We start from the raw sequence: 27130 nt of genomic DNA, 5'->3' as shown, positions 1-27130 counted from the left end.
GATTGACTGAGTGAGTGAGTGTGTTACTGGGTGAGTGTGTGAGATTGACTGGGTGCATGAGTGAGTGACTGGCTAAGTGAGTGAGTGAGTGTGTGTGTGATTGACTGGGTGAGTGAGTGAGTGATTGACTGGGTGAGTGAGTGAGTGATTGACTGGGTGAGTGAGTGACTGGCTAAGTGAGTGAGTGAGTGTGTGAGTGACTGGGTGAGTGAGTGTGTTACTGGGTGAGTGTGTGAGATTGACTGGGTGCATGAGTGAGTGACTGGCTAAGTGAGTGAGTGAGTGTGTGTGTGATTGACTGGGTGAGTGAGTGAGTGATTGACTGGGTGAGTGAGTGAGTGATTGACTGGGTGAGTGAGTGACTGGCTAAGTGAGTGAGTGAGTGACTGGCTAAGTGAATGAGTGAGTGTGTGAGTGACTGGGTGAGTGAGTGTGTTACTGGGTGAGTGTGTGAGATTGACTGGGTGCATGAGTGAGTGACTGGCTAAGTGAGTGAGTGAGTGTGTGTGTGATTGACTGGGTGAGTGAGTGAGTGATTGACTGGGTGAGTGAGTGAGTGATTGACTGGGTGAGTGAGTGACTGGCTAAGTGAGTGAGTGACTGGGTAAGTGAATGAGTGAGTGTGTGAGTGACTGGGTGAGTGTGTGAGTGACTAGGTGAGGGAGTGAGTGACTGGCTAAGTGATTGGGTGAGTGAGTGAGTGAGTGAGTGTGTGAGTGACTGGGTGAGTGAGTGTGTGAGTGACTGGGTGAGTGAGTGAGTGAGTGAGTGAGTGAGTGAGTGAGTGAGTGTGTGAGTGATTGGGTGAATGTGTGAAACTGTCCACAGTTGTGAGTGAGTGAGTGAGTGAGTGAGTGAGTGCGTGTTGTAATGCACCGGTGACCTGTCCAGGGCATGTTCCTGCCTTCCGCCCAGTGATTGCTCCACCCCCACCACCACCACCTTCATCATCATGAAATTAGTGAAGATGAATGAAGTGAAGAATATTTAACACACAGTTACAGCTCGTTCTGACGGATCTCTCCACTGCGCTGTCACCAACAACCAACAACCACCCAATTCTTAGCCCTGAGGCCTGGGCAAATACTGAGAAGTCTCAGGTTAAAGCCGAACTCGGAGCTGTGTGTGGGAGCAGGCCTCAGGAGGAGACCGTGGGAGCATTTCCTCAGTGTTTTGATGGAGATGTTGACTTGTAGCTGATGAGGATTGATGAGATGGTACTCACTGTGGCAGGGTTTGTGTAAAGCAGGGTTTGCGGACTGACAAAGGCAAATGAAGAAGAGGACGTCCGGTTACCATTAACACTGAGCACTTCTGATTCACACAGAAACACCACAGAGTTATACAACAGTGAGGGATGAGTGACTGGGGGAGGAGGGAGGGTGCGGTAGAGGGTAGAGAACATATGTCTAGACCAGTGCCTCTCTTGCACAAACAGCTATTATATGAGTGTGTATTGCACCCGTATGGAACATGTCCTGTATCATCCGATGTTGTATGGACACAGTAATGACAACATCATGTGATTAATATGTTACATAGTAATAAATCTGGTGTGTTCTGGCCACTGCATCGGTGAACTTCCGGAGGCATGTATAGACAATGGGGGCAGGGTCACCTTTCAAACCACAGGACACACACACAGTGAAGTCATCACTCACAGCAGAGCAATGTCACACATTCTCACACATCATCGGTCACTCTTACTGACCATTTAAGACCCTAAGATCCCAGGTCTAAATGTTTCCCCCTGCAGTCTTTTATTTATTTCTGTTTTCTGACCTTATGTGGCCTTCTTTAAACAATGTAAAAAATATAAATAAATGTATAAAGCTCCTGGCAAAAAAAACTATATTTTTGTGTAATTACAGTGTAATATAATTACATTATGACGTAATAAATATATAAAACTTATATAATACTTAAGACAAACACAGCAAAGCCATGTCACACATTCTCACACATCGTCGCTCATTCTTACAGGCCACTTAAGACCATTTTAGTTTCACACTGCAGTTTTTTTCCTATTATATATCACACATTTATAAGTATTATGTATTATTATGTATCATTTATAATATTACAATAATTATTAAACATACAGCACTCCAATCATTCTGAGGTCACACTTCATTTATTTCATTTTGCTTTTAAATGCAACATCCACAGCTGCTCGAGTTCATCCTCCCACTGTGAGAACACCATGCTGTGGGTCTGAAAGGACGTGGGGCTTCAGAGAAGGAATCTGCGCTCAGAGACATAAACGGACTCAAAGAAGCTGCTGCTGTTTCTCAGGCCAATGATGGTGTCACACCAGAGTCCAGACCTCGTCATCGAGTCTGGAGTCATTTGGACTGTGAAAAAACAAAGTTCAACCAACCTCTAAGACTGAACTTTGGAGGTGCATTCATAACAGTTTTCAGAGAGCGTGCTGTCAGCAGACATGAAACCCGAGCCTCTGAACACACGGATGCAGACAAAGCACATAAACACTGCTGTGGTTAGCTCTCTTTCTAACGTGTGGTCAGGTAGTTGTTAGACGAGCTAATGCTCCACAAGGGCTGCAGGCCAAACCCAAGTTGTGTATTGTAATCAGAGCGTGATTTGTGATGCTATTGTGAGTTTTGTAGCTGAGGCACGTGGCCAGACGCCATCCAGAGCGAACCTGTGCTCGGAGGAGCGTCCAAAAGAAGCTTTTCCATTTATAGCAAGTGGCTAGTGATGACATAGTAAGATACACGGAGTGAATCTAATATGGTCGTGATCTTTTTCCCTTGGCAGGAGCGCAGAGCAACATGTGGGACGTTGGGAAAGTGAGACCTGAGCCTGGGGACCCCTCTTCACTTCTTAAATGTCTCATCATTTAGCTCTTTAGCCCATTAGTATGAAGCGAGTTGTGAATGAGTTACACAAATGGTGTCAATATAATTCATTTAAATTGTCTTTAGAATGAAAGTTCTGTTTGATCCAATTTGGTGAAAAGCATAAATAGCATTACACACTCAATGTGAAATGACTCTATGATTTCCAATAAATTTAATTGCAAAATATATAGTACATTTTATTTAGCACTTTATGATTGTATTATATGGTAAAATATATATTTTACCATGAGATGTACATGTAATAACATATGTATCATAATTTTATTACTGTGCATTACTCTTTAGAAGAAAATTCAAAGTATTATGAACCGGAAAGCGTGCCCTCAATGTGTAGTGCTCTTAAAGCTTAAATGAACAAAACATCTCTATCGTGGTCGAGAGGGAACTGTTTGGCAGGGATTTGTGTCCAGTCCTGGCTGCAGCACATGGAATATCTGAGGGAGGTATGGGTCATGTGTCCCTCAGGTGTTTCTGTAGTTAGAGGCGTGGGAGGACAGCCTCATGACTGAACGTCAAAGCAAGGCTTTTTCTCATCTCCACTCTGGTCATCCTTCACTCCATCTGACAGCAGAGGAAGCAGACACCTCATGGCCGTCGTTACTGACCACAGGGATCTACCAGATAAAGAGTGTTTTCATATATATCTTTATTTTTCCACTGACTGGTGATTGCACTACAGCTGCTGGAGCTGCTTTTTTTGGCAGAGTTAATTTCCATGACTAAAAATAAATATTGGGGTCAGTGTTTTCTATTTACTTCCATCACGGTGTGAGCCAGAAAGTGCACCCACGCGATAATAGAGTGTTTAAAGTCCAATGAAATTCAGACTTTTCAAGTGGACATATTATTGCAAAAGGTGCATTAACACATTAGCGCATTAGCGCATTAATCTGGAAATCTGGAGCCCAGACATAAGCCCACACAGTCAGTGTTCTGTGGTTCATTCTGAATTCGTGCTGCTAATAAACTTGAAGCTTGTCCCGCCCCCTCATCTAATTCCGTCCAATCCCAGCATTTTGAGAGCGCAAAGACAAGGTTTAACAGAATAAACAAACACAATGCGTGTGGAGAAGTAAGAATTCTGATTAAACATGTGGAGAAAATGAGAACAGAGAAGAGAACCAGGCCAAAACAGCTAAAAACCAGAGTCTTCTGCTCCTCGCTCTTCACTGCTGGGCTCTCGTGCTGAACTAAACTGTGGCTCATTCTCATTTAAAGGGGCAGGCGCTGAAGAGGGGGAGACTTATTTCGAGTTAACTGTTAAAGGGGCATAAGACCTTTAAGTGTCAGCTGTAGTCACTCTTCCCCTTATTATTCTTAGCTTTTGAATATTAATAACATATTTATTACTATGTTTTTAGGTGTATTAAAGTCTCTATATAGTAGTTTGACCAGTAGATATATCCTCAAACAAAAATATTTCACAGGTCTTTATTCTTTAGGAGAGTCAAACAAGAAAAAGAGGAGGAAAACCATCACCCAGAGCCAGAACACTGCAAGTGGGGATATTTAATCCGCTCGATAGGTCCGATCCGTACAGAATATTCCATTATTAGGTAATCCATCTGGTGCCTGTTGAGTCAAATCTGGTCTCAGGGTGAATGTCTCTGTTGAAAGAGTCCATTCGATCCAAAGAAAACACATGGAGGACCTTTATTGCTTGGACACAGGGGAGTATTACAGTAAGAGTTTGTTGTGGTTGGGGGCTGGTGCTGAGCAAAACTGGACAGTCTTCTTCTAACCTGTTGATTACAAAATCCAAAGTTATTAGCGCCCTGTTGCTAATGAGTAAATTCAGCTACTCATTGCCAGCAGGTGGTTTCAATGGTGCAAATCAGACACAGTCATTTCTAATGAGATGCTCTGGAGCAGCTGCACATGAGCCAAAGTTTGCAGAACCATAACCGAGCCAAAAATAATTTGAACACATGTATTTCTAATAGCTTGATCACCCTGTATCTGGTGTCTCAGTGTCCTGAAGCAGAATAGAAAGTGTAATGTTTAGCACAGTGCTGTTCTACACTTAATAAATGACCAAAGTTCATCACTGAGGCAGTGACTGATCCAGTTCCGTGGAACATACAGCTTCAGAAAACACAAACAAAGGAAAAGAGGGCTCTGTTGACCCATGATGATGAACGGTGTCCATTAGAGATGAGTTGTGTTTGCACTCTGCCTCTTAACGCCCCGACTCTGAATAGGACACGTTAAGGTGGAGGTAATGGACTTTTTTTTGGTAGGTTCTTCTGTACACATTGCCATCTGCTCAGGACTGACTGCCTTATCTAAGCTCTACTAAGAGCAAAGAGCACCAAGATACACAGGTGAAATCAAATTTTATTGCTTTTTTAAAAACACTGCTAAAAAGGAAATCTTGAGTTAGAAATACAGACAAAGGTAGAACTTCAAACACAACGTCATTATCATCGTCATTACTTTGTAAGTGATGACTCTGCCGTGTTTAAAGGCACTCCCTAAGCCCTATTGGGATGGGGCTGGTAGATGAGCCATGTCACTGCTTTTTTCTCTCCTCTCCTGAGAAATTTACAGGGCGAATTGCCTCGTGTTATTCATCCTCAGGAGTCAGGAGCCTGATCAAACCTCACGCCTGGCTGCAGATCACATGCGTGAAAACGAAGTCATGCTAAGCATTGTGCCGTACAGGCTTTGTGCTCTATGTTCGTTTTTGTCCAGAATGGGATGCAACAGACACAGCATTTGTTTTACTACTTGTCATTTTTCATCTTAGAAAGAAACTGTAAAAAAACTTTGGCATCTACTGAAAGGGCGAACTTGCTGGAACAGAGAGAGAGAGTGAGAGAGAGAGAGAGAGAGAGAGAGAGAGAGAGAGAGAGAGAGACAGAGAGAGAGAGAGAGAGAGAGAGAGAGAGAGAGCTGAAGAATAGCTGAAGATATATATGTGGCATATTAAAGGAAAAATCAGAAGTTTACACAAAAGGCCTCTAAAAACTACTCTAACTGATGACAGCACAGTCTCAATATGTAAATGTCAGTATAGTGTCTTTCAAGTGCACGGCCCAAACAGCTTCACGTCGTCGCATCCATGTCCTGGGCCCATAATGGAGTAGTCATACTGGAGTAATCAGACTATGTTTGTCTGATGATTTTAGTCCCGTCTGGATACATATCTCAAAGATTTTCCATGCAGATGTTGTCTCGCATTGGAAATGTTCCGACGATGTATTTACAATCTTATTTAAAGACTTTTGAAGTATCACATTATTTTGTTGATTCTTCCACTGTAAACTTTGTCTGGAAGCGTTATCTGAAGGAACAAGAACCTTAAACATATGAAAAGCAAGATCTCCCTCAAAACACCACACTCCTCGCAGACAGTCACCCGGAGGAAACCCACGCAGACACAGGGAGAACACGTCATGTATAACTCTTCTCACAACAGCACACATAACACTAGAGCAACTGGTTACAGGACTTTCTGCATTTTCAGTATTTAAATAAGGACCTGTAAAAAATGCAGCAGCAAAAATATTAAAACAAGTTTATTTTTCTCCAGTTCTAGTATCACTCCCCTGGCTGCCTCTTTCCTTTATAATTAATTATAAAATAATTAAATTGTATGACACTTCCATGCATCTGAGTTCAAAATCATGTTTTCAGATCATCTACTGCAAGACCTCTCTATATTCCACATACGAAACTTAAAAAAGAGCAGAGAGGCGGCGTCCTGTTTTCTGATCCAAAGATCTGGAACACATTACCTATAAATATTCATCAGACTCCTGGCACTGAGTTTAAACAATGACTCAGTTATTTTCTTGTGTTTTAATTGCTGTATTGTTGGGGTGTGACTTAATTAGCTTTACTGGTCCTATTCTTTACCATATTATTACTCATTCACTACTTTTAAGATGAATTTAATATATTTTTTTATTATTTTTTTTATTGGGAATTTTTACATATTTGCACTGACTCCTTTTATGGTTCTTTTGTCTTTGCTTTGCACTTTAAAGCACTTTGAGTTGCACTTTAATGTAAGAAAAGGACTGTACATAGTAAATAATATTTTATTATTATTATTATTATTATTATTATTATTATTATTACAACACTTTTCATATCTGTCTTTAACAGAACAGGGGTTGAAGGGAAGGAAGCTTAAAAAAAAGTTAGCAGAAGAGTTTTTAATGACCCAGATTTTATATGAGTTATGAAACATCCACAGGAATGTTAAAGACACACAGGATTTCTTGGATTTTGCTGAAATTGCTGCATGTTTTTCTTAACCAGAAAACACAACGAAACATCAGGCATCGCTGGTTGTGAAACACAGCTCGAGCTCATCATGAACCTTAGACCTGAATTAATTCTAATCACTATTAAAAAACAAATGCATTACTGAGTTATTAAGCGTCATGTAATTAAAATTGATTCAAGTGTCATGAAGCTCTGATTCTGAGATAACACTCGCACAGCCATCTCTCTTTCGTCCGTATTTCATTCCTCTCTTCATCTAAAACTGGGAAAGGGTCTAGTGACCCCCGGCTTGTTCAACACGCCTGGATGAGAACACTAATGTCCACTGCGCCCAGTGTGGACACGATGATCCAGTTATACACACAGCTTTATATCATCTCTGTAGAAAAAGCATGAAATCCAATGGGAGGTTCTGAAGCAGCTGCACATGAGCCTAACCTCACCATGCCCAGTGACAAGGTTAGAGGGGTATAGCGCCCCCTAGGCAGTGGATTCTCCGTCTGAGTGTGTGTTATTAGTGGGAGTGTTTGTCTTAGTAAGTTAGGCTTAGTGTTTGTCCTCAGTAATGTTTGGGGGCTGCCATCAAATTCTCACAGCAATGTCGCAACATTTAGTCATTCAGAAAACAGAGGGTTTCTATTAACTCACATCAAGAAACACTGGACAAGCAAGTGGTCGCAGATTATTGTGTGTGTGTGTGTGTGTGTGTGTGTGTGTGTGTGTGTGCTTGTGTGTGTGCGTGTGTGTAACAAGGCAGTCTCCCCGTCGCTGGTTAAAAAAGGCCACTCTATTTAAGCCAGCCTGTGTTTATGGCTAAAAGTGGTGCGTGTATATTTGCGTGGGTGGATGCTTTATTGCGGAGAGAAGTGAGAGCGTGGAATGGGCAAAGTCATGCTTTTCTGGGGACGTTAATGACAGACTGTCTTCCACACACACACACACACACACACCGGTCCAGTTCTGCACATGTAAAGCTGCTGTCCAGCCTTTGACAATTACAGACAACTGCCGTGGTTCTGTCTGGACCATCGTGAGAAAATGTGGCCTGGTGTTTCATGTGGCATGTTTTTACGGTTGCTGTGCAGTAAAGACAATAGACCCAAGGGTTTTCCGTGTCCAGAATTCAGAACATTCATGAGTGACCTCCTCTAAAACGGCTCTGAGATTAGGAACTATGCAATTACATGAAAAATGACTGCAATTATACTCCAAAAAATCATGTCTTTCACCTAAATAACCTGTACTTCTGATACTTCAACATCTTCTACGGCAAATCTAAGGTCACCACTCCCAGTGCCAAGCAGAGGCAGGAGGGCTATAAAGCCAGTATTGGGCTGTGGAGAAGTAAGAACTGTCCAGTTTGGGATGAACTGTAATTCCACGAAGAGTTCAGAGTAAGTACCTGACCTCATTCGGGTTCTGGAGGCACTGCTTCCTTCGAGGCAGGAAGAACATAATTGATGACCAGCCAGCAGACTGGGATGAACGTGATTGGGTAAAAATGATCGGCAGGACATTTGAAAATCTCAGACCCATGCATTTTAAACAATCACATTCATCCCCGGCTGTTGGTTGGTAACCACAGATTCCTTCTTAATATCCATGTAGCCGAATGCCATCATGCCATTAATTCAATGAATGCAACATTTCACCTGGGTCCCAACTGTGCACCTAATAGTAATTCTAGTGTTTGAGTATGTACTATGTTGTATAGTTACAATTGTCAACGTATACTGCACTAAAGATCTCAACTCAACAACTCAAGCTTTGTTTACGGTGATAATGGACTTTCTTGTCCCACAATCCAATGGAAATGGAAAGGGAGGAGCTTGTTGTGCCTGCAAAACCTTGGCTCTGTCCCAAATACATCACATCACAGATTATAAAACTAATGCTACTACATTCAGACCAGGCACTAAATGTTAAAGGGAGATGAAGTTTATACTGGATATAAATGGTTCTATTATCAGAAATACAGTGCACTATTTTTGTACAGAAAACATTATTTATGACCTACACTGTGCACTACGTAGTGTGGAGGGAGATCTTTGAGTTTCAATCTTTGAACAAAATTGGCAGAGCACCTTGCAGTTGTAGCTTGAATGTGCATCGTCATAGCAACAGTTTATCGCGTCCTGTCAGTCAGAAACAGTGAAGCATGACTTCTTATAAATAAAGGGCATTAATCAAGAGTGTGTTCCTCGTTCTTTGTGGCATGTTTCCACTAGAAAAGCTTCCACTGAACGCAGGGCCGTTTCTGTGGGGATTTGATGGCATTCAGTCACACACATTAGTCAGGTCTGGTACTGATAGGGGATGATTAGTTCTGATTCATAAGATACACTTCCTCTCTTTCCAAAAGGTACTGGAAAGTGCTGAGGGGGAAGGAAAGCCCCCCCATGTTTCCAGAGCTGTAAATCTTCCAAAGCAAAACGTCATTCCAGTGTGTTACACAGGAGGTGGGGCTCTTCAAACCTTCAAACTGACCTGTCAATCAAATCACTGTAGTGTCCTCATTTAACCTCATGACCTAGACCTGCGTCCTTTGACCCATGCCACACACACACGCAGGCATACACAGACACATACACACACACATTCACACTCCGTCACAGTCAGCTGGCATAGACCTCACACGTCATTAGGGACCACACACTCACACACACTGGCAGTTGTCTACGTCTGGACACTAAGTGTCATGTGCCACACAAATCATCCAGACAATACACACTTGTGATAGTTGCTGAGATATATTTTTGACTCACTCGAATTCTTCCTCTGTGCTGACCGTCCTTTTTTAGGCTCATTTAAATGCACTAGGATCTCCAAATAAGGCAAACCAGCAAATAACGAGCCTGACGTTTCAGCGCCCTCTTGTGGCTGCTAGACTTTGAAAATTACTAATTACAAAGCAATTAAAGTCAGTTTTGTCAGTTATCAAATGTTTTCAATAGGAAGAACATAACTTGAACATAATTTTTAAAAAAAACGGTGACCAGAAAAAATATGATCAGATTATTTTTTTTTTCATCATATAAAAATGAAAAGCAGGGGATGGGGAAGAAAATAATAAGCGTGAACTTTACTGTACATTCATTAGCATTCATTATACATGATACACAGAATATTAACACATAATATATGCCCTAAAAAATGGTGTGGCGCAGTGGAGCAGCAGGTAGTGTCTCTGTCACGGCTCCAGGGTCCTTGAGGTTACCCGCTCCGGGTGACTGTCTGTGAGGAGTGTGGTGTGTTCTCTCTGTGTCCGCATGGGTTTCCTCTGGGTGACTGTCTGTGAGGAGTGTGGTGTGTTCTCTCTGTGTCCGCGTGGGTGTCCTCCGGGTGACTGTCTGTGAGGAGTGTGGTGTGTTCTCTCTGTGTCCGCATGGGTTTCCTCTGGGTGACTGTCTGTGAGGAGTGTGGTGTGTTCTCTCTGTGTCCGTGTGGGTTTCCTCCAGGTGACTGTCTGTGAGGAGTGTGGTGTGTTCTCTCTGTGTCCACATCGGTTTCCTCCGGGTGACTGTCTGTGAGGAGTGTGGTGTGTTCTCTCTGTGTTCGCATGGGTTTCCTCTGGGTGACTGTCTCTGAGGAGTGTGGTGTGTTCTCTCTGTGTCCGTGTGGGTTTCCTCTGGGTGACTGTCTGTGAGGAGTGTGGTGTGTTCTCTCTGTATCCGCATCGGTTTCCTCCAGGTGACTATCTGTGAGGAGAGTGGTGTGTTCTCTCTGCGTCTGTTTGGGTTTCCTCCGGGTGAATGTCTGTGAGGAGTGTGATGGGTTCTCTCTTTGTCTGCGTGGGTATCCTCCAGGTGACTGTCTGTGAGGAGTGTGGTGTGTTCTCTCTGTGTCCGCATGGGTTTCCTCCAGGTGACTGTCTGTGAGGAGTGTGGTGTGTTCTCTCTGTGTCCGCATGGATTTCCTCCAGGTGACTATCTGTGAGGAGTGTGGTGTTATCTCTCTGTGTCCGCGTGGGTGGCCTCCGGGTGACTGTCTGTGAGGAGTGTGGTTTGTTCTCTCTGTGTCCGCATGGGTTTTCTCCGGGTGACTGTCTCTGAGGAGTGTGGCGGGTTCTCTCTGTGTCTGCCTGGGTTTCCTCCAGGTGACCTGTCTGTGAGGAGTGTGGTGTGTTCTCTCTGTGAACGCAAGGGGTTTCCTCCAGGTGACTGTCTGTGAGGAGTGTAGTGTGTTCTCTCTGTGTCCACATGGATTTCCTCCAGGTGACTGTCTGTGAGGAGTGTGGTGTTTTCTCTCTGTGTCCGCGTGGGTGTCCTCCGGGTGACTGTCTGTGAGGAGTGTGGTGTGTTCTCCCTGTGTCTGCGTGGGTTTCCTCCAGGTGACTGTCTGCGAGGAGTGTGGTGTGTTCTCTCTGTGTCCGCGTGGGTGTCCTCCGGGTGACTGTCTGTCAGGAGTGTGGTGTGTTCTCTCTGTGTCAGCGTGGGTTTCCTCTGGGTGACTGTCTGTGAGGAGTGTGGTGTGTTCTCTCTGTGTCCGCATGGGTTTCCTCCAGGTGACTGTCTGTGAGGAGTGTGGTGTGTTCTCTCTGTTTCCATTTGGGTTTCCTCCGGGTGACTGTCTGTGAGGAGTGTGGTGTGTTCTCTCTGTGTCTGCGTGGATTTCCTCCGGGTGACTGTCTGTGAGGAGTGTGGTGTGTTTTCCCTGTGTCTGCATGGGTTTCCTCCGGGTGACTGTCTGTGAGGATTGTGTTGTGTTCTACCTGTGTCTGTGTGGGTTTCCTCCTGGTGACTGTGTGTGAGGAGTGTGTTGTGTTCTCCCTGTGTCCATTTGGGTTTCCTCCGGGTGACTGTCTGTGAGGATTGTTTTGTGTTCTCTCTGTGTCCGCATGGGTTTCCTCCTGGTGACTGTCTGTGAGGAGTGTGATGGGTTCTCTCTTTGTCTGCGTGGGTATCCTCCAGGTGACTGTCTGTGAGGAGTGTGGTGTGTTCTCTCTGTGTCCGCATGGGTTTCCTCCAGGTGACTGTCTGTGAGGAGTGTGGTGTGTTCTCTCTGTGTCCGCATGGATTTCCTCCAGGTGACTATCTGTGAGGAGTGTGGTGTTATCTCTCTGTGTCCGCGTGGGTGGCCTCCGGGTGACTGTCTGTGAGGAGTGTGGTTTGTTCTCTCTGTGTCCGCATGGGTTTTCTCCGGGTGACTGTCTCTGAGGAGTGTGGCGGGTTCTCTCTGTGTCTGCCTGGGTTTCCTCCAGGTGACCTGTCTGTGAGGAGTGTGGTGTGTTCTCTCTGTGAACGCAAGGGGTTTCCTCCAGGTGACTGTCTGTGAGGAGTGTAGTGTGTTCTCTCTGTGTCCACATGGATTTCCTCCAGGTGACTATCTGTGAGGAGTGTGGTGTTTTCTCTCTGTGTCCGCGTGGGTGTCCTCCGGGTGACTGTCTGTGAGGAGTGTGGTGTGTTCTCCCTGTGTCTGCGTGGGTTTCCTCCAGGTGACTGTCTGCGAGGAGTGTGGTGTGTTCTCTCTGTGTCCGCGTGGGTGTCCTCCGGGTGACTGTCTGACAGGAGTGTGGTGTGTTCTCTCTGTGTCAGCGTGGGTTTCCTCTGGGTGACTGTCTGTGAGGAGTGTGGTGTGTTCTCTCTGTGTCCGCATGGGTTTCCTCCAGGTGACTGTCTGTGAGGAGTGTGGTGTGTTCTCTCTGTTTCCATTTGGGTTTCCTCCGGGTGACTGTCTGTGAGGAGTGTGGTGTGTTCTCTCTGTGTCTGCGTGGATTTCCTCCGGGTGACTGTCTGTGAGGAGTGTGGTGTGTTTTCCCTGTGTCTACATGGGTTTCCTCCGGGTGACTGTCTGTGAGGATTGTGTTGTGTTCTACCTGTGTCTGTGTGGGTTTCCTCCTGGTGACTGTGTGTGAGGAGTGTGTTGTGTTCTCCCTGTGTCCATTTGGGTTTCCTCCGGGTGACTGTCTGTGAGGATTGTTTTGTGTTCTCTCTGTGTCCGCATGGGTTTCCTCCTGGTGACTGTCTGTGAGGAGTGTGGTGTGTTTTCCCTGTGTCTGCGTGGGTTTCCTCTGGGTGACTGTCTGTGAGGAGTGTGGTGTGTTCTCTCTGTGTCCGCATGGGTTTCCTCCAGGTGACTGTCTGTGAGGAGTGTGGTGTGTTCTCTCTGTGTCCATTTGGGTTTCCTCCGGGTGACTGTCTGTGAGGAGTGTGGTGTGTTCTCTCTGTGTCTGCGTGGATTTCCTCCGGGTGATTGTCTGTGAGGAGTGTGGTGTGTTGTCTCTGTGTCTATGTGGGTTTCCTCCGGGTGACTGTCTGTGAGGAGTGTGGTGTGTTCTCTCTGTGTCCGCATGGGTTTCCTCATGGTGACTGTCTGTGAGGAGTGTGGTGTGTTTTCCCTGTGTCTGCGTGGGTTTCCTCTGGGTGACTGTCTGTGAGGAGTGTGGTGTGTTCTCTCTGTGTCTGCGTGGGTTTCCTCCGGGTGACTGTCTGTGCGGAGTGTGGTGTGTTGTCTCTGTGTCCATGTGGGTTTCCTCCGGGTGACTGTCTGTGAGGAGTGTGGTGTGTTCTCTCTGTGCGCGCGTGGGTTTCCTCCGGGTGACTGTCTGTGAGGAGTGTGGTGTGTTCTCTCTGTGTCCGCGTGGGTGTCCTCCGGGTGACTGTCTGTGAGGAGTGTGGTGTGTTCTCTCTGTGTCCGCATGGGTTTCCTCTGGGTGACTGTCTCTGAGGAGTGTGGTGTGTTCTCTCTGTGTCCGTGTGGGTTTCCTCCGGGTGACTGTCTGTGAGGAGTGTGGTGTGTTCTCTCTGTGTCCGCATCGGTTTCCTCCAGGTGACTGTCTGTGAGGAGTGTGGTGTGTTCTCTCTGTGTCCGCATGGATTTCCTCCAGGTGACTATCTGTGAGGAGTGTGGTGTGTTCTCTCTGTGTCCGTGTGGGTTTCCTCCGGGTGACTGTCTGTGAGGAGTGTGGTGTGTTCTCTCTGTGTCTGTTTGGGTTTCCTCCGGGTGACTGTCTGTGAGGAGTGTGGTGGGTTCTCTCTGTGTCTGCGTGGGTTTCCTCCAGGTGACTGTCTGTGAGAAGTGTGGTGTGTTCTCTCTGTGTCCGCATGGGTTTCCACCGGGTGACTGTCTGTGAGGAGTGTGGTGGGTTCTCTCTGTGTCTGTGTGGGTTTCCTCCAGGTGACTGTCTGTGAGGAGTGTGGTGTGTTCTCTCTGTGTCCGCATGGGTTTCCTCCAGGTGACTGTCTGTGAGGAGTGTGGTGTGTTCTCTCTGTGTCCGCATGGATTTCCTCCAGGTGACTATCTGTGAGGAGTGTGGTGTTTTCTCTCTGTGTCCGCGTGGGTGTCCTCCGGGTGACTGTCTGTGAGGAGTGTGGTGTGTTCTCCCTGTGTCTGCGTGGGTTTCCTCCGGGTGACTGTCTGTGAGGATTGTGTTGTGTTCTACCTGTGTCTGTGTGGGTTTCCTCCTGTTGACTGTCTGTGAGGAGTGTGTTGTGTCCTCCCTGTTTCCATTTGGGTTTCCTCCGGGTGACTGTCTGTGAGGATTGTGGTGTGTTCTCTCTGTGTCTGCGTGGGTTTCTTCCGGGTGACTGTCTGTGAGGATTGTGGTATGTTCTCTCTGTGTCTGCGTGGGTTTCTTTTCCGGGTGACTGTCTGTAAGGAGTGTGGTGTGTTCTCTCTGTGTCTGCGTGGGTTTCCTCAGGGTGCTCCGGTTTCCTCCCACGCTTCAAAAACACACGTTGGTAGGTGGATTGGTGACTCAAAATTGTCCATAGGTGTGACTGTGTGTCTCCTTTTGAAGGACTTAATGAGAATATCCCATGCCTTTCCTCAAACAATCTCTGCTGATATTCATGACTACAATTCCCAGAATGCACCAGAGCCAACCAATCACAACAGGCTCTTTCCAGTGGGGGTTCCAATCAATACCTTTCAGAAGAAGAACATTGGCTGAAGGGAGTCTGAAAATGTTTGGAGTTATAATCTGTAACATAAAAGAATGCAGTTTCAAGCTACAGTTTTAATTTTCCAGTGTTCCAGCGCTAAACTGGAAATTACCCCATGGAGCTCAAAAGCCTCTCCACTGGAAAATGGACAGAATAGAATGGATATTTTGGGTGCTAGTGCAATGAATTCCATACTTGAAGAACCACAAGCCAAGCTGGGACTTGTTTAGTCATCAGACGAAGAGGATATTATCACAAACCAAGGCTAATGCTGTACAACGTAGACCCTTCAGCTGTGAAACAATCCAGCAGCATAATTAGACCAACCCTAAACAGAACCATCAGAGAGGCTTTACGAGAGGGCTCCATTTCAGGATCTGGTCTAAGATGAGGTTATCATGTAAGAGAAGAGATAATAAGGGAGTAGAGTACAGTGGAGAGGCCAGAGTGAAGTTAGCAGGATTAAGGTGGACAACACCCTTTCATCAGTGTAATCCAGAGCAGAGTTCAGTTTCACTGCAGGAAAGAGTCTGAGGTAAACAGAGAAACTGGAAGAGAACGGAGATTATGGGGGACAACAAAACCTCAGAATAAGAGCTATGTTGCATTTAAGCAAATGTTAGTTTTATAACATGCCACTGTAGTTGTAGTTTTTTTCTGTTGTAGCTGAAGTACGTCACGACCCATTTTACATCGTTCAAACCAAGCAAATTTATTTTTCCTGTCACCTATCAATCAAACACTGACCTAACCGTGAAAAGGCAAGAATACTTCAACATCTTTACATGCACATCTGTCAAAATATGGCCTCATCCTCATGGATTGGGATATTTCTTTAAATATATATATATATTTTCACTCTCTTTTTATGAAATATCCCAGTCCAGATGATTATGAACACAGCTGCATTATCATGCCAGTCCACAAGGGGGCCATAGTTCTTAAAGAAAAACATCAAAAACACATCCAAAATCACTCCCTACTCTCTTTGTAGTGCATTACACACATCATGAGATTATTGAATCTAGAGCTTAACAGTGCATTATATTTTTATAACACAATATCATTTCTATTTATTCATCCGTGGGAATCTGAGTGCTATCTGAATCATTGTAGTTTAATGACTTATGTACCTTTCACTATGGAGGGAATGAGGAGCTGTATGAATTTCAGCAAACATACATATACAATGGAGCTGTTAGCATGACTGCAGACATTAACAGATCAGACGGAGTTCTCTCTGTGGTTTAAAACACACCAGATGCCTCTGCCATGAGCACAGAGAGAAAGCTTAGCATACTGGACTGAGAGAGTTTTTTTTTTTTTTTTGTCCATTTACAGACACTGGTGCTTCATAAACACAGGTGAGATGTTTTTCTGGAAACCAGTGTCTGATGAATTTCCATCATTGTTTACAAAGCAATGATGAAATTGTTTCTGTAAAATAGGAACCGGTTTTTGCCACCAGCCTTGAGTAATCTGTCGTGTACAAACATCCCTCTGGGCTCCTGCGACTGCAGAAATCCAAGGCTGAAGACACAGGCTGATCCTTGGCTGATGTAGATGATTCATTGTCAGTTTTAGACATTTATTATTGAAGTTTGAATGTGTAAAATACATGGATAGCAGCAGGTGAGAAACCACGTTTAAAGCTGGGGAAGAAATGAAAAAGTAAATGATGTATTTGCAGGTGATTTTTATTTTTGCAGTAAAATCAGACTTCATTTGGTCTGACTGTGGACACATTTTAATAATACGTGTAAACAGAATCTGGTCAGAGTGAATCCAGTTACTATCCACCACACTCCTCACAGACAGTCACCCGGAGGACACCCACGCGGACACAGAGAGAAAACACCACACTCCTCACAGATAGTCACCTGGAGGAAATCCATGCGGACACAGAGAGAACACACCACACTCCTCACAGACAGTCACCTGGAGGAAACCCATGCGGACACAGAGAGAACACACCACACTCCTCACAGACAGTCACCTGGAGGAAACCCACACAGACACAGAGAGAACCCACCACACTCCTCACAGACAGTCACCCGGTGGAAACCCATGCGGACACAGAGAGAACACACCACACTTCTCACAGACAGTCACCTGGAGGAAACCCACGCAGACACAGAGAGAACCCACCACACTCCTCACAGACAGTCACCCGGAGGAAACCCAAACAGACACAGAGAGAACACACCACACTCCTCACAGACAGTCACCCGGAGGAAACCCACGCAGACACAAGGAGAACACACCACACTCCTCACAGACAGTCACGGAAACCCACGCAGACACAGGGAGAACACACCACACTCCTCACAGACAGTCACCCGGAGGAAACCCACGCAGACACAGGGAGAACACACCACACTCCTCACAGACAGTCACCCGGAGGAAACCCACGCAGACACAGGGAGAACACACCACACTCCTCACAGACAGTCACCCGGAGGAAACCCACGCAGACACAAGGAGAACACACCACACTTCTCACAGACAGTCACCCGGAGGAAACCCACGCAGACACAGGGAGAACACACCACACTCCTCACACACAGTCACCCGGAGGAAACCCACGCAGACACAGGGAGAACACATCACACTCCTCACAGACAGTCACCAGGAGCAGGACTCAAACCCACAACCTCCAGGACCCTGGAGCCATGTGACTGCGACGCTACCTCTGTGACCAGCTTCTCTAAAAAACATCAGCACCCTGTTGATTCCACTCCTCCACCCAGATCTGCTCTGTGGTGGTCCTCTGGGCGTCCTGACCATTGAAGAACAGGGTGAAATGGGGCAAACAATGTATACAACAAATTAACTATAGTCTGTAATCATAAACCTACAAAGTGCTCCTGTGTGGTCAGTGGAGCTGAGAGAATGGACAGTGAGTGTAGAAACAAGGAGGAGGGCAAAATATTATGGCTGATCAGTGCATATTCGACTGAGCAGCTATCCCCAGGCTTCGTACAAAGTGTGGAAAAAATGATTTGTTGTTTGTGGACGTAACATGTGACGCTTACTCAGCACAAGGAATCACCCGTAACCATCAGCCTCAACCCTAACCTTACTCTCTACATGTTCACAAGCAGCAGGGACAACATTCAAGGGCATGTGGCCTTCTATTTCCATCTAATATTCCTCGACAGAACAGTGTGTGCGTGTGTGTGTGTGTGAGTGAGTGAGTGAGCTGGCGATGACAAAGCATACCGCGTGGTGAAACAAAATGTCCCAACGTCCCACTGCATCGTTAATGTTAACAGTGAGAAGATTATTTATAAAAGGTGTTTGTCAGAGAGGTGTATTTTTATCCTTATGCTTCTCACTCGGATCCACACACTGAAGAGTTTCTACACAAACACACACCAAAAGGGGGCAGCCAAAAGTTAGTAGTGTGTCACTATTTTACACCGTTTCTTTGGAAATATTTGATCTAAATGAACTCATCTCTAAGTTAAGTTTACAGCACATTACCCCGGCCCTAAGTGCCGACAGTGATCAATCGGACAAGACTTTTAAGAACTCTTAGTAGGCTGTTAAGGCCAGCCGTGCTGAGTGACCTCTTTAACCATAATAGATAAGGTGATATTTCTATCACGGCTTCTTTCTGTGCCCTGACTCTGACTCGGTTGGTATTTAACCCCAGAGGCCGTGTGGACCTGAAATGTGATGCAGCGTCTCTGTCAGTATCACTGTCCGGTGTCACGTGTCGTAATTGTGTTAATGCCACAGACGCTGCCCTCTGTTATAATCCCCCTTTGACCAACCACTGACCTTTATAAGAGCCGCTCTTCCCTGTGGACAAAGCCATCCGAATCTTCCTGAAGTCCTGCCCTTTCAGTGTCCGAACTGGAACGCTCGGTTGGTCAGGTGTTTGTTACACAGCTGTGTTCGTGGGATACTGCAGGTGACAGCGCTTGTGACAGGAGTTCATTTTGGGGCAGAGGGCAGTTGTGCTTTTTGTGGCACCGGATATTTTCACCTCAACAACAACAACAACAACAACAGATTTTCATTATTATCATCAAGTGAAAAATAAGGGACTGTGCTTGTTTAGCAAAACCTAGGTGGATTTAAACAGAACTGCATGCGTTAATTAGGTACAAAGTAAATGGTTGCTGTAGTATCCTATATGATTGCTATGGTTTCAAATGTGTTGGTTTTCTAACTGAACGCACAGGTTTTATTTACTGGTAAATAATAATTAAAAAGTATGTATTAAATTAGCACTTCTTTCTTTTCAGGGTCACGGAGGATCTGAAGCCTACACCAAATCACAGGCATAGGTTTGGGCTTAACACCTATAAGCCCCCCTCAACTACTTTGCTATGTCCCCACAACAAACAAACAAACACATAATTGCAATGACTAGGGAGAATGTTAGATTATAATTAATAAATAAGCTTAACAGAGGACAGTGAAATGTTGGCTATCAAATAGCTTATTAACATAAGATCTGTGTTTACTTTTAAATAAAAAAGCCATACGCCATAACAACTTAAAGCAGGTGGAAAACAAATCAGAGTGAAATATACAAATGGAAAAAACATAGAAGAATATTTTTGCAAAAATCCAGCATTGACATAGATTCTTTGGCCCTAGCAGTCTCTGTAATATTACCACATTCACTCTTCACTTTTAATTAATTAATAGTGATATTTTATGGTGTTTCCAAACTGAACGATAGCTCACATTTTATACACACACTCCAGCTAGCTGAATTATAGAACTTCAGATGCCAGAAGCCAGTGTTAGCTTGTTTGTTAGTGCTAGCTAATATAGTAAAATCTTTCAGCCATTCAAATAAAAATGAGCTTTCATTTCAACCTTTACATTTCAATGCCATTTTCCATATTACATTTTCATTTTGACACTGATATGTTCCCATGCTGCAGAAGATGTGTTTGCTTATTTCCAGACTAGTTCCTCCTGTGCTGAGCTAAAGAAAACCGACTTCAGACACCAAACGGTTTCCCGTGTGGTTCAGTAAAAAGTGACCTGAAAGATCAGCATCATTTCAAATGAAGGAGGAAATGGATGGTCACATTTTCATTAGCTTTCATTCCCCAAACAATGTCCTGTAATTTCACAGTTTAATTGCTGTCCCCTGGCCACGCTCACGTAAAGGTGAAGTGGTGTGTACCATTTCGAATATATCACAGGATCAGGGAATGTCCAGGAGTTTGCAGTTGTTCAGAATAATAATAAAAAAGAAATCCTGGTTTTACAGTAAAAGCAAACACACACACACTTTCACTACTTTACACACTTCCTCTTTTTCAGTTCTCTTTTCTGTTCATTAGAAATTAGAATGAAATGCTCTGGAGCAGCTGCACAGGAGCCTAATTCCAAGCGTGAGCCTGATGGCAATAATAAATATAGCACTCAAAGCATGTAATACACACAGTTGTCAACTTGGCAGTCACCATTGTGTGTGTGTGTGAGGATTGAGCGGTGAATGTAATGGTACTCTGATAGATGTTGATTGTAAAGTGTCCTTGGGCATCTAGAAAGGCACTATATATGTGTAATGATAGATAAATAAATAAATCTCAATAAAGTAAATGTCATTTTTCTGTCATGACATGCTTCTGCATCGAATCGACACAATAAACGTCACATAGGATCTTATGCTGTGGCCTGACGACATCATGGAACGAATAAGAAATTAAACAACTTTAATATACAGAAAAAAAAACCTCGTAAGTAGGGCCCAGGTGTGACAAAAGTGCAGGGATTGTATTAGTTTCTTTACAGTACTGCATGTAAACTATGCTCTGTTCCAAATAGCATCCTACTCCCTACTTAGTGCACTTCACAGATTCTAAAAATACTACTACACCACTACACTGTAGGGTTGATGGATATATTTGAGATTCAGCCCTAGTTTAAATGTAATAGCAGAGTGATACAAACACACTGACGCTACAAAAGGGTTCTTGAGGTGATGCCATAAAAGAACCACTTTTGGTTCCATGAAGAACCGTGTTTGTGAAAAGCACTTAAAAGATTTAAAAATTCACCACTTGACCTTAAGGGAATGTATCCATTTAAACTTATTTTTGGAAGCAAAAGTGGTCCTTCTTTGGCATCGCCATCTGTAGCACCTTCACGTTTAAGAGTGAATATGAAAGTGTACAACAGCACAGGTGATTTGCGAAGGTAGTCAATGCAGAAGCATACACTTGCATTTACACTATCCATATGATGTAGGGGAGTGGGATGGTTAGCCACCTCTCTGAAATGAGTATTTGCAGAGTGTGCAAGTGTGGCGTCTACAATCCTCACAGCAATGTTCCAACATCAATGACAAGACTTTCCAGAAGAGAAGACACACTGCAGTAAAAGAGGCACACGCCGCTGATTACTGACTCCAGTTCAGAAGAACTGTTGATTTTAGGAGAAATGAGATTACGGAGTAATAAAGCTCCTTTTAGACGGTGATGGGGATTTCCTCGAGGGGAAACAGTGAGGCGAAGATCACAAACTGAACTGAAACAGACTAAAGTCAACATTTTATAATCGCTCTTTATTTCATTATTAGGCAACATTTTAAAATCACCTGTAAAAACCTCGTATCTCCACAGCATTGACTTTCCAGGAGACAAAAAAATAATAAATAAATCTCCTTGACTTTGAAGTCAGTGCAACTGGATTCTGTTCAGTTTTATGGTTCAGTTCACTGTGCAACTTTAACCCAATGGTGAGGACAGCAGGCGTTTTCAAAAAACACCTCAGTGGAGATACGAGGTCTAGTACAGTCAGCGACAAAATGTTCATTAACCTCAGAACTTTGCCTCGTTTCTGTTATCTCTGAATGCCCTCTGGACTGTGTTTGTGAGCACCTCTCTCTCTCTCTCTCTCTCTCTCTCTCTCTCTCTCTCTCTCTAAATTTCCGACTGAGTGTGAGTGAACACTGTAGGTTGCGTGTGTGTGAATACACACACCTATAAAGCCACGCTAACTTTGACCTGCGGTTTCTTGCCAGCAGCAGCTGACCATCTGGACCTCAGCCAAATTAGTGACTCAATCCCCGACAACGTGCTCCTGACCATGTCCCCACACACACACACACACAGAGAGAGAGAGAGAGAAAGAGAGAGAGAGTGCTAATTCTGCACCTAACGAACAGCATTCTCATTCATTAAAAAAAAAAACACACACATAAAAACCCTCCACAGGCCATAAATCTTTCAGCAGATATGTAACATTCAGCTGCAGTTTACAGGCCTTTGAAAGAGAGGGGGAGAAACAGAGAGTTAGAGAGAGCAGTATTGAAGGTATTTATTAACAAGCTATTTATTAATTCATAACCAAACAGTAGCATTTACTTACTGTAGTTGATTCATTTGGTCGCACAATAAACCTTTAATAACACCTGATGTATATCTATAAAGGCTTATTCATCCTATGTACATTATGATTTTTGAGAAAATAACTGTATATGATGTAAAATGTGTTTACATTTTCACACGTATTCATTCATTTCCAAAAACATAATGCATTGAGTTGAAGTTAAAACACCATTTAGTGTTACTTTAATATTACAGTTCAAAGCCATTGTCTGATTTCTACTCTGGGCTTAGCTCTGCAGAAACTGCACTATGTAACTTTTGGAAGACACTAGGACCCAGGGGAAGACTGACTGGCTCAAAAGCTGAGAGCAAAGGAGTCTTAAGTAAAAAGGGGACTTCACAAACTAAAGAGGGAAAAGGCGGCCAAATGAACACAATGATTGGGGTGAAGAAAAGGACTTAGAAACTCAGAGGCCTGAGGAAAGAACACTTTTTTAAGATAAACAAAAGCCTCAAGAGGAATAAAAGGGAAATTGAGCGACAGGAAAGAGACCCAGGAGAACACTCGAGGGCCTTTACCAAAATTACTGGCCAGACTTGTGTGGCACTCTTCAAAAGGGAAACCCAAGACTGAGCACAGAGATGTGCATTGGCTTCCCTTAAGTAGGAGAGGAACAGGTGCTGCTGATTTCTCCTAATTAAGGTATGGTGGCTCCATGTCTCCCTCTGGTGGCTGGGTGTGACCTATTGGGCAACCGGACCCCTGTCTGGACTCTTTCATTCATTATCCAGTGGGTCCGTAGCCTACCCGGAATCACTGGGCGCAAGGTGGGGACACACCCTGAAGGGGGCACACTCACACATTCACTGACACCTACGGACACTTTTGAGTCATCAATCCACCTACCAACATGTGTTTTTGAAGCATGGGAGGAAACTGGAGCACCCAGAGGAAACCCACGCAGAAACAGGGAGAACACAACACACTCCTCACAGACAGTCACCCGGAGGAAACACACGTAGACACAGGGAGAACACACCACACTCCTCACAGACAGTCACCCAGAGGAAACCCACGCAGAAACAGGGAGAACACAACACACTCCTCACAGACAGTCACCCGGAGGAAACACACGTAGACACAGGGAGAACACACCACACTCCTCACAGACAGTCACCCAGAGGAAACCCACGCAGACACAGGGAGAACACACCACACTCCTCACAGACAGTCACCCAGAGGAAAACCACGCAGACACAGGGAGAACACACCACACTCCTCACAGACAGTGGCTCAAGGCGAAGATTGAACCCAGGACCACAGTGCCACGTTTGTATTATTTTTGTTATGAATGAAAAAACAATCTTGCTTCTCAGTTTACACACTTGTGCATACGGGTCCCTCGTAAACATTTCAATCAAGTCAGTTCTGGTTCTCTGTGGTTCATAACAGAGCCACTCTGGAGTCTGAAGGCATGTTTACGTGTTGGTGGTGTTTCATCCCTGCATTCATAACTATAAACTAATGGATATAAAGGCTTATGTAATGGGCTGGAGAGTGGGTACGTGCCACTGGTCAGAGCGTGTGCGGATTTGCGTCAGAAGCTCAGGGAGAAAACTTTCTGGTGCCAGGATGAGGGAAGGCACATAAAGAGTCAGAAAAGAATGGAAGAATAAATATGTCCATCCTCTGGTGGGACGTGTCCTTTATACATACACTGTCCCTATTGGCACTGAATGTCCCAAAGTTTGTGTTTCTTTTTTAAATGAAGGGTCTTGTTCATTGTCCCCCACTTGCTGCAGTAACAGCTAGTGCCTACTCTTCTACACTCTCAAAAAACATGGTTCTCCAAGGTTCCTGATTGAAGTCTATGGCTCTATTTAGAACTATTGTTATTGTACAGAATCATTTATAAATGTTCTGTGAATTGAAATGGTTCTTCAGAATGAAGGAGAATGTGTTCATTCGTTATCTGTACCCCTTATTCAGTTCAGGGAGGCGGTGGGTCCAGAGCCTACCCGGAATCACTGGGCACAAGGCAAGAATACACCCTGGAGGGGGCGCTAGTCCTTCATGGGCAACACACACTCACACATTCACTCACACCTACAGACACTTTTGAGTCGCCAATCCACCTACCAATGTGTGTTTTTGGAGCGTGGGAGGAAACCGGAGCACCCAGAGGTAACCCACGCAGACACAGAGAGAACACACCACACTCCTCACAGACAGTCACCCGGAGGAAACCGACGCAAACACAGGGAGAACACACCACACTCCTCACAGACAGTCACCCGGAGGAAACCCACGCAGACACAGGGAGAACACACCACACTCCTCACAGGCAGTCACCCGGAGGAAACCCACGCAGACACAGGGAGAACACACCACACTCCTCACAGACAGTCACCCGGAGGAAACCCACGCAGACACAGGGAGAACACACCACACTCCTCACAGACAGTCACCCGGAGGAAACCCACGCAGACACAGGGAGAACACACCACACTCCTCACAGACAATCACCCGGAGGAAACCCACACAGACACAGGGAGAACACACCACACTCCTCACAGACAATCACCCAGAGGAAACCCACACAGACACAGGGAGAACACACCACACTCCTCACAGACAGTCCCTGGACAGGACCCTGGAGCTGTGACAGAAACACTACCTGCTGCACCACCGTGCCGCCTCATGTTATGCAATTCAACGTCAAGGAGATTTATTTGTTATTTTTTGTCTCCTGGAAAGTCACTGTTGTGGAGATATGAGGTTTGGTCATGACAGGTGATTTTAAAATGTTGCCTAATAAGGAAATAAAGAGCGAGTATAAAATGTTGACTTTAGTCTGTTTCAGTTCAGTTTGTGATCTTTGCCTCACTGTTTCTCCTCGAGGAAATCCCCATCACCGTCTAAAAGGAGATTTATTACTCTGTAATCTCATTTCTCCTGAAATGGAGGCAGTAATCAGTGGCGTGTCCCTCTTTTACAGAAGTGTGAGTCTGTCTGGTCTTCTGGAAAGTCTTTCCATTGATGTTGGAACATTGCTGTGAGGAATTGATGGCATATAAGCATTTCTGAGCAGGTACTGATAACGGACAATTATGGCGCTTTCCCACTGCATGGTGCCTATGCTACTCAACTAAACTCAACTCTACTCATTATGAACCTCATGTTCCTTTAGTACCTGCTCACTTATGGTTCCAAGCGAGCCGAGTAGGGACTAAATCACGATGTAGAGCACGGATTGGCCTGTGAGACTTAACAAAATGCAGACATCCAGCACAAACTAAGCATTTGTAAAATCTCCAGCTACATCAGAGATCGCATTTATTTTTAACTGACTCACAACAGCAGCTCGTAAAATTACACCATTGTCTTTTGAAGAGGTTCAAGCATTCCTTGGATTTGTGGATGACAAAATACTGCAGCGAGAGCTGGACAGTGCAACAGGGAACAGAAAATCTCTACTGATCTGTCTGAACTGATGCATTGAGCTGCTTTCAGTCCCAAAATAACAACAGCAATATGCAAATAAACAATAAGTAAACAACGCTTAACATTACAGCCGGTGTTGTTATGGTTTCCACAATCCCAGTTTTCTGTTATTGATGATGTTTTATTACGTCACTGGCTACGTTTCAGCTGTGTCTCGGGGGGCTTTATAGTGGAACCAACCAAGTAGAGCCATTTACAGCAGAGTAGGGTAGGTACCTTGCAGTGGAAAAGTGTTATAAATTACATTCGGAAGGTACTGGCTGGAGCGCCAACATCCTGAGGGACTCAAAAGTGTCCATAGGCGTGAGTGTATTTGTGGGTGTGTGTGTCGCCCTGTGAAGGACTGGCGCCCCCTCCAGGGTGTGTTCCCGCCTTGCGCCCAGTGATTCCGGGTAGGCTCCAGACCCACCACGACACTGAGGGGCTACAGACAACGAAAAAATGAATGAATAAAGAACAGTTTTCTGTCTGGACAAATGACATCCGAGAAATGTTGCTGCTTTTATCTCCAGCTGCAGTTTTACATTTCTTCTACAACATTCACCAGTGAAGTGCCCTTGAGGAAGAACCCAACCCACTACAGCTTCTTGAGAAATGACGTGGCTGCCCACCACTCCAGGCATATATGTGTGTGTGTGTGTGTGCGTGTGTGTGTGTGTGTGCACTTGTTGCACTTGTTTGTCAGTGGTTGTGTGTTTTCACAGTGATGTATGGATATGTCATTGCACTGCTGTAATTACAGTAATCTCCTTTCCAGTTTCAATTGTGCAAGATGTTTATTCTATTATCTGAACCATTTTTATTCATTTTTCCACAATTAACAAAGTGTCATTAGTGCTTTTACATTTATGACATTTACCATCTATGACATTTAGAAAGGAACAGAGAGAGTATTGTGTAACACAGACACATGTGAGAAGCGGCAGGAGCCTGTGATAACGCACTCCTCTGTGTAAAGATAAGGCACTGGCGTTTTACAGCGTTAGCAAAACATCCGACCGAGGCCTTACAGCTATGCAAGCCAAGGTACGATAACTCAGAGTGGTATTGAAGATAACCCTGGTATTAGGGGCAGGTTGGGGGGGTTTAAGGGGCAGGTTTTGGGGTATTTACAGGCAGGAATGGAGACCTGCTCCAAGGCTACAGAATAATCTATGGAGTAATCTACCCATGGTGATAAGAAATGCCTCCTCTTTAGATCATTCTCCATCAAAGCTCATTTATACGGAGCCCTGCTGGGGACATCCCTTTCAAAAAAATGAAGGAATGTGATCATTTTAATAATGCATGAGAACAAATTAATAATGCATGGGA

The sequence above is a fragment of the Hoplias malabaricus genome, chromosome Y, assembly GCF_029633855.1.
Source record: "Hoplias malabaricus isolate fHopMal1 chromosome Y, fHopMal1.hap1, whole genome shotgun sequence".
Lineage (NCBI taxonomy): Eukaryota > Metazoa > Chordata > Actinopteri > Characiformes > Erythrinidae > Hoplias > Hoplias malabaricus.
This window is presented reverse-complemented; position numbering follows the sequence as displayed.